Genomic DNA, 9,106 nt, shown 5'->3' with positions numbered 1-9,106 from the left:
GATTCAGTGCAGGCTCCATCCTGCAACTGCCGGGAATGGAGGGAGCAGCAGGGAACAGCTCTGCTGCCTCTCATTTGGCTGGATAATTCATTAAATAATACAATTGCAGAGGTGAAGGTGCTCAGGGAAGGTAACAAGGAGGAGGCTACTACAGATGAATTCTGCCTGCTGCAAGTTTTTCCTTGAGATTCAGTAATTTGAAGATTCGTCAAAATCCACAGTGGTTTCACCAGTGGGATCTTTGGATGGCCTTGGCATTCTGATTTCCGAGGGAAAGAATTTGTATTCAATACCTGACTGCACAATCCTTTATGTGAACAAATAGAAAAGAACCTTGCAGGTTAACTTGCTGTGCACAGCCTTTTGAGCCTTGGATAAAAGGACATTCAGGAGTTTGCACTTCAAAGTTAATCATGAAGGGAGGGAAAAATAGAAGGTTTGTGCCTTAAATAAAATAAAATAAAAAAATCTGTCATTCTGTCATATGAAAAGGAAATTGCTTCTTTAAGGTCACCTAGTGAAATTAGCTTCAATTAAGCATCCTTTGTAAATGCAGTGCTTGTTGTCAGAGCCACTCATCTTGTGCTAATGCCTGACCTTCTGAGTTTATGATTATTAATCTGTTTAAAAAAACCCTAAACCACCTAAAACCGAATAGGTTATTATCTGTATAATCAGCTGTTGAAAGGAGCTTTGCCACCATACATCATTATTTGCTTTGTGCTCACCAAATTGTGACTGACAGAGCATTTGTTTCACAGCTCCAGAGCTGAGTGATGGTGCTAAGGAGGTATTTCCTCTGTTGGATGCTCCAGCCATGGGATTGGGTGTTGGGGGCTGAAAACAGAGGCAGTGGAGAGAATCAGAAGCTGCTGAAGTGTCCCTGCCCTGTTCCCACTGTGATGGAGCAAAGTGCATGTGGAGGATGGCAGTGAGTGCTCAGCCTTTCCCCTGGCTGGAATTTCTCCAAGTACACATCTAAAACTTGCAGGCTGAACTTCTTAAACTGCCTTTCTTCCCATGATACCTATTCCTGTAAAATATCTGTATAGGATATAAGTGGCTGCTGTGGTGTGTTCCTGTGCTCAGCTCCACACAGGGCAAACCCAACACGTCCAGCTGGTGCTTCCATTTCGGTGTTTTCTCTCTGTGGAGGTGACCCAGCCATGGAAGTGGCTGCTTTTCCTCCCTGCAGGGCTGGCATTCAACAGGCACTTGTGCTGTAATTGGAAATTCTGGAGAAAATAGGGCACGAGTGAGCCTGAAAAATGAATATTCCAGCGCTTGCATTCATCTGCCACCCTTACCCCACTGCAAAGTGAAAGAGAGCAGCGATCACAGGCACATCTCGACGACATTTATGAATAATTATCATAATTATGCTTCACAAGAGCTTAATTCTGCTGGTTCTCAGACGTGGCAGTGAGACACGAAGCGCTGCCCTTCGCAGGGAGAGGCAGGGACAGGGCTCAGCACCCGCGGGCGTTCAGCGGGACCCGCGTGGGACTGCGCCTGCCCACGCTCCTGATTCCATAGACACAGGAGGAAAAATGACTCCGAGGGAAGGAGAGGGCATTATGCACACTGGGCTTCACTTGGAAGCAATTGGATTTTAAGTTTGCTAGCTGGTAAAAATGTTTATGATGTTGTGCAGCAAACAAATAAACCACCGGTGGCAGGGATCGTGAGGGGAGGATGGCTTGAAGATGCTTCCAGACTGAAAAGTTCATGTTCTTCTTCCTTCCTGGATAAAACACCTTTGTGCCGAGGGACATCCTGGTGTGTTTGCCATGCTGATAGTCAAAGTGCTTGTTTGGGTACTGTGGGCCTGTGCCCTTGCTGGGGCTGGCACTGCCTTGCCTGGCAGAGCTGTCACTTGTGCTGCTCCCAGTGTTGGGCAGCTCAACCTGCCTTGGTCACCAGGTGTGCTTGGGGAACCCAGTGCTGATGGATGCATTCCTGGGGCTGACACAAGGCCACAGACAACCAGATCCTTTTTTTATCCACTGTGAGCTTTTTCTTTCACCAGGCAGGGGAGGTTTTGCTTGGCATTGGTGACTGGGCTGGTGAAAGGGTTCCCAGGCCATAAACTGGGCAGTTTCACACACCCCAGTCTGAACTGTGGGGGAAAAAAAAATATATATATACATGGTCTTTCTTGGCTTTCCAACAATAGCTCACCCCCACTGTGGGTCTGGATTCTCTGCAGGATCAAAGCCAAAGATTTCAGTTTGTGAGGGAGCCAAAGGCTGTAGCAACATGTGGTCAGGAGAGGTTGGTAAGAAGCCAGGTGGGAAGCAGAGGGGAGTGCTAAAATATGTAGGAGGAAAACAAGAGGATTATTTTTCATATTCAGGCAGCCAGGAGTTCTGGAATGATGATGTGTTGATAGGTAGCAACACCGAGGGATCAGCAGAGCTCGGGTTCTGCTTGTCTGTGAAGATGAACCTGTGAGCCAGCCTTGTGCAGAGCACAGAAAGAGCTCTCTGTGCCTTCCCTGCCTTTTGAACTCACAGCGTGTCATGGTGTGGTTTGGTTCTCCTCTGCGTGAACATGTGTCACTTCATTTGGAGGAGAGAGAAAGGTCATGTTGCTCCATTAAAAATTAAACTTCTTTTCAGCTGGTGATGAAGCCGTTAAGGTGGCAGATACTCAGGCTGTGGAATGAAGGAGTGGGAATGCCCTGGGTCGTTTTAACCAGCTGAAAGTGCAGTTTGATGGTCAATATTTTCCTGAGGGGATATATTTAGTAAGAATGATGATGTTCCCAAGTCATTGACTGAAAGTCTCAAATGGACTTGTTTTGTTTCTGGTGGAATTAAAGTCTTAGGATATTGATAATACTTAGATGTGGAAACCGGTCAATATTTTCTACTGGGAAGTACTGCTGGAGAATATTTGATTTGGTTTTCCTCTATTAATATATTCCTTCCTCAAAAAAAAAAAAAAAAAAAAAAAAAAAAAAAAAACCAACAAAAAACCAAAACAAACCCCAACTTCGTGCAGGAGATAAATATTGCAGAACCGGAGAATTTTGAAGCAGAAAGGCAGTGGTTGTGCCTAAGGCAACAGGCAGCCTCAGAGGAGGAGCTGGGATTAGCAGCTGGTTGCTCCCAGCTAATCCAGTTTGCAAATCCCCAGTCAGCACCGCTGTCCTGGGAGCTGCTTGGAGCTGTGAACAGCCCAGGGCTCTCCAGCCCAAGCCCAGAGCCCACTGCAGGTCCAGGCTCTGGCTGCAGCTGCAGAGGGTGCTCTCTGCTCGTGTGGTGGCTGTTCCCATCCTCTGCTACTCCCCAAGGTGCCCTTTGGATCTCGCTCCAACTGGCTCCCAATTAAATCCAGCTCAGGTCAGCTCTTGACAAGCAGCCTCCCTTGTAACTCGGCGAGGTTACCAGCCACCAGATTCTTGAAATGCATCTTAAAAAGAGAAAGGTTTGGGCTGGGAGCCAAGATGATTTTCTGTCTTTCTTTATATTTTTTCCCTCCCTCCCCTTGCCTTCTCTCCAGCAAATCTTTTGGCAGAGCTGTGGCTCAGCTGGGAGGTTGTGGGGACCGAGAGCACAATGTTAATTAGCTGTTGTACCTTCCAGCTTGTAACACCCTGATGGAGACCCAGTTGTCATAATTAATGACCACAGAAATAGCAGAAGGGCTCTTAGACCTTGTGCTGAGGGATTTGAGCCAATTCCTCGGTACTGGAAACCAGGAAGAGGCTTGAGTGAGGGCAGGTTGTCCTGTGTGTGTGCAAAGGGAGCCTTGCATCCTCCTGAAGTGCCCAGAACGGGATGTTTTGTGGGATACAGCAGCTCCCAAATACAAGCTGCTCTGATGGTGTTTCTGGAGTCACCTCTGCAATAATTATAATTGTTCTTCGTTAATAAGTTGTTTGGTGTGGCACAGCACAGATGGAAGATAGGTTTAGTCTATAATTGAGTCCTCTGTAGTGTGTTTTGTACGGAGCAAAAGGAGGGGAACGAAGTGATGTTGTTTGCTTTGAGGCACTAAGTGTGAACAGCCCTGTTCTGCTGTCCCAGGACACAAACCAGGAATTGCTGCTGGGCTGGGAGAGGAGCTGGACCCTCTTTGGTGAGCAAACCAACAAATGCAGCTGCATCAGCACCCAGGGGTGTAAAGGTAACTCCTTGCTCCAGCCAAGAGCCAGCAGGCGCTGCTGTCCCTCTTTGAATGGCTGTGGAGACTCCAGGTCCTGGATTCGGGGTCAGCTGGAGTGGGAAATCAGGGGAGGAGCTGGGACAGGTGTGGGGCTGATCTCCTCTCTGCTGGCAAGGACTGGATTTCAGTGCAAATCCTCCCAGCTGTGGAGGAGAGAGGTTTGGAGGGGGGAAGTGTAAGAACAACATAGGAAAGGATGGAGAGATGTTGTGGCATTGGTGGGAAGTTCATGGCCAGCTGGAAGGGGATGGGTGGGCAGGATACTGGTCTGGTGGGGCATTTGAGGATGAGGCTCATCCTGGAAAATTCCTCTCTTTGTGGTGTGGCAGCTTCATCCTGCTGGTTCAGGAAGGTGAATCTCCTAAGCATTCTCCTCTGAGGATACTGGGTGGAACACGAGGCACTTTGTGCTATTTTTGTATTTAAGTGAATCATCAGAAGCCTGGCTGGGGTTATTGTGTGTGACCTCTGTGTCCCCTCAACCCTCCCAGTGTGATGGCACAGCCAGCTCAGGAGCAAGGGAGTTACAGGGGCCCTGCTGGGCCTTGGATGTAGGAGGTGAGGTCCCAGCTGCCTGCCCTGCTTGGGGATGTCCCAGCTGCACAGTGGAACAGTCCTGTCCCTGTGGCTGCTGCCTGACCGTGGGCACAGAGCCTCTGGGAGCTCCTGACCTCCTTTGCAAAGCACCTGCAGCTGAGTGGGTGGGGATCAGCAGCTCTGAGGAGCCTGGGGAGAGCAGGGAACCCGCTTCTCACTGGCTACACCTGGCAATTAAATCCTGAGCATGGCAGCAGCTCTGCTCCCCGAGGAATTGTGTTCCACCCACCAAGCTGGACCCATGGCTGGGTTGGCTGAGCACGCAGCACTCGTGTGATCCCAGCAAAGACTGGTTTTAGCAGCACTTGCTGGCAGAGTTCATTCCCCTGTTGGGCACATACAGCTCCTGACCTGCATTTGGTTCCCCCTTATCTACAGGAGAGACAATTCCAGCCTCTGTAATTAATGGCTCTGTCCTGCCGGGGTCTCAGGTGAAGCATCAACACAGGAAATTGGCCAGGCTAAGTGGTGCCTGTGCCTGGGTCCTGGCTGCAAAGGCAGCTCTCAGCCAGCTGAGATGAATTGTGGTTTAGTTGCTGAATTCATTTTTCATCCTTGGGTCTGATGGCAGGCGCAGGAATAGTTCCTGTGCAGCCTGGGTGTAACTCCTCCACCTGCAGCCTCATTTGTTGCACATATCCCATGAGCTGATGGAGATCCAGGGCTTGTTGGGCTCTGTCCCTGGGGATTACCCGTGCTGGGGTTTTGCAATGGCATTCAGGGACCAGGCAGTCCAACACCACTCCTCAGGGGGATGAGGTTACAAGATAAGGGGTTAATTTTCAGGGAGCTGCTAAAAGGCAGCACAACACTCTGATTTGACCTGGCACTTGGTGAATCTCTCAGCTCTCCCTGAACATTGGTTCTGAGGTGCTGTCAGGCTCCCACACATGGTGATGGTGTGCTCTGTATCCTTCCTTTCAGAAAAAGCCAATTTATCTCACTTGTAGTGAAGCATAATCTTAACCATGCACCAGGAGACTCCTGTTCCTGTACCCCTGTGCTCACCTGCTTTCCTCTCTCTTCTTCACTTTCCCTGCTTCTTGTCTGCCTCTCCCTTCACTTCATCTCTTTTTCCCTCACCCTTCCTTCCCCTGTAGCTCCTGCTTGGCAGGGAGCTGTGGCCACCTCTGTCTCAAAGGTTCGGCAGTGTTCACCTTGGGCTGTGTCTGTGTGTGGGACAGGTGAGTCAGTCTGGTGAGCTGAGCTTTGGATTTCTAATCCTGGCTCCTTTGCTGGCTTTAGGATGGGTTTTGGCTTCCTCACCTGCAGGGTGGGATTGTTGCTAAAGCCGCCCATGTCTGGGGCAGCGTGAGGTGGATCAGATTCAAGGGAAAACAGGGGAAAATGGATTACTCAGACTTGCTGGCTGGCAGCGTGTACCTTCAGTGTGCTCTTCCCTGGGCTGGGAGCGATCCCTGCAGGAACAGCCCTGCTTTAGGCTGCAGATGGACACACTGGGGGCCAGGTAGGGCTTCCAGATGTGACCCCTGGCTTCAGGCAGCCCAAATAATCTGCCTTGTCTCCAGGGGGGGACTGTGTGTCTGTGTCCTGAAGGACAGCTGGGAGCAGGTGATGCTGCTGGAAGCTCTCAGTTATTTTTGGAGGCTGTCAGGTAAACGGGGAGCATCCAACTCCTCTCCAGAAGTTGTGCCAAAGGCTGCCCTGCCAGTCAGACCCAGCTCCCCAACACCTGCCTGTGGGTGTTAAACCCAATCTTTGCCCTTACACGGACACCTTTGGAGCTGCTGTCTCTCCCCCAGCCCTGGGAAGAGCCTGTGCCTTGTTGCCAGAGCAGCCAAGAGGAGTTTGGCCCTGGGGAAAGGCTGTGACAGTGCTGGGGATGTTGGGGATGCTGAGGACAAGCTGGCTCTTTTGCCTTGCTTTTAAGGCACTTACATTTGCTGTTGTTGGCCCATAAGGATGTTTTGGAGGCTGTTGGGTGGCTGAGGAGGCACAGCAGCATTTTCCCATTGCTCTGGTGAAACAGCAGCTGGGAGGGAAGGAGCAGATCTGCCAGAGGAGGAAGGATGCTGAGTGCTTTCACATGGGGTGGGTTTCAGCCTGTGCACACGTGAGATGGAAAGTGCATTTTTCAGGAGTAGCTTTTCCTGGCATTGCAGTTCATCTTGTTAATAAATCTCTTGTAACACCTCCCTGCAGAGCCCCTCAAGGAGCTGGCTAACCAGGAGAAAGTGGAGATCCAAGAAAAGCCTCCTAATCCATTATCAGCAAATGCAATCAGACTCTCCATCTGCTATCCCAGGCCCCTGCAAGCCCCACAACTGGGAGCCAGCCCCTGCTGCCTCCTGCACAGATGTTTGGTCACCGTGTGCCTTTGCTGCCTCTCTCTGCATTCAGCCTGGTGTCACCTCAGATTAGTGGGCTCGTGCTCAGAGCCCGTGCCTGCCCTCGGGAAGAGCCAGGTAAAGCTGACAAGCTGAGGCAAGCACACCTTGGCTGGGAAACAAGAGCTGGGTGGTTCATGGAGCCACGTTAAATTTAGTGCTGCGTGCTCTGGTATGGAAATGAGAGCCTTGGCTTGGCCAGGATTGCGTGGGAGAGAGTCTGCAGGAGGAGGAGGAGACAGAAAGAACCTCTTGTGATGGGTGTTTGTTAATGACACAGGTTGGGAGTTCTTGGTTTCCCTCCCCCTGCCTCTCAATCACAGAACAGTTTGGGTTGGAAGGGACCTTAAGGATAATCTCATCCAGCCCCTGCAAGGGCAGGGACACTTCCACCAGACCAGGTTGTGCAGGGTCCCATCCAACCTGTCCTTGGACACTGGCCTCAGACCTGTTCACACTGGAGCACTGGCAGCATCTGGGAAGCCTTAGGACATGTGTCAGGTCTGTGGGTGGTCACCAGGGGGACAGCTCTGCCTCGGAGGAATCCGTGAGCTAAGCCGGGGACCCTTCTTTGCAAGGAGGGCACAAAGATATGACCTGGCTGCTCGATGGCACCTGAGTGTGGAGCCCAGATTTGCAGGCAGGGCTGTGGTGTGGCCCTACAACACCATCCTTCCTTCTCCTCTGGTCATCACAGCATCCCAGAGGGGCTGAGGTTGGAAAGGTTGTCTGGTCCCACCTCCTGCTCAAGCAAGGCCTCCACCAGCAGGTGTGCCAGGACTATTCCAGCTGGATTTTAGGCATCTCCAAGGATGGCAAACACCACCTCTCTCCCCTCAGGGGATGAGTTCACTCCATGAGCAGCATGGCAGTGGGGCTCAGGGGGCTGGCCCGTGTTTGTACCCGGGCTGGTGGCCCTGGTTTGCCTCAGTGGCAGCACTGGAGCAGCAGTGGGGTGCTGGGATGGAGATCAGCCAGCAGAGCACTGGGTGTGCAGCCACAAGGGCGCATTTCAGTCTGTTCCAACCATGCCATGCTTTGTCCACCAGCCCCATAGTAATATTTGGGCACCTGCTAACATTTCCTACTTGTCCTCTTTTTTCCTGAGTCCTTTGAAATATTCGTTATCCAGGATAAAAATCTGTCCCAGGTAATGTCAGGATTCAACTGCACAAAAATGAGAAAAAGAGCCAAAGTAACAGCAGGTAAAGAATGGTTTAATTTAATAACTAATTTTCTATAAAGTAATTATTTCTTTAAAAACCTGGGATTTGCTTGAAGTATCCCAATTACTTTTTTCATTATGGCTACAGAATGAAGTGCTTGTTTAATTAGTAAACATTTGGCATGCCTTTAAATAGATTTTTAATTACATTAAAGGGACACTGTCAAGGTGTCTTTCATAATTTTTAACAGACCTGGATTTCTTTTTTCCCCTCACTCACAGTTGGATGCAACTCCTTGGGTTTGATTGGCTGTTCCAGACAAAAACTGGAGAAGCCATTTCCCTGGAAAAGATTAAAAAGAAACACTCATTTGTGGGTTTGGAGCTGAGCTGTGCTCTCCCCACTTCCTGTTTCTCAACTTGCTGTCAGCAGGGCTTGGAGCCTCCTTTGCATCTCTGCTGCCCCAGCCAGCCCCGAGGGTGACCCTGTGCTGAACACCCAGAGCTAAACCAGCAGCTTCTGCCCCCAAAATCTCCCTGTGCTGCTCCCTGGTGCAGCAGACGCCTGTTCTGCAGCCTCACAGCTGCTCCCAGGAGTAGCTCTCCTAATAAATCACCAGTGCTCTAACTGAGCTTGATGCGAGCTCCTGGAGGAAATTTGGCTCTGGGTGAGCCCCCAGGCTCCTGCCTGTCTTTGGATTCTCAGCCTGCTCATTCCCTGGGCTAGGAGATGCTGCTGGCAGAGGCCAACCCTGATTAAGCTGCTGGTGCTGGGGTGCTGCTCGTGCCCTGCCCGGCGTGGGGAGGCTGGACATGCCCGTGG

This window comes from Coloeus monedula (assembly GCF_965178545.1).
Source record: "Coloeus monedula genome assembly, chromosome: 19".
Lineage (NCBI taxonomy): Eukaryota > Metazoa > Chordata > Aves > Passeriformes > Corvidae > Coloeus > Coloeus monedula.
This window is presented reverse-complemented; position numbering follows the sequence as displayed.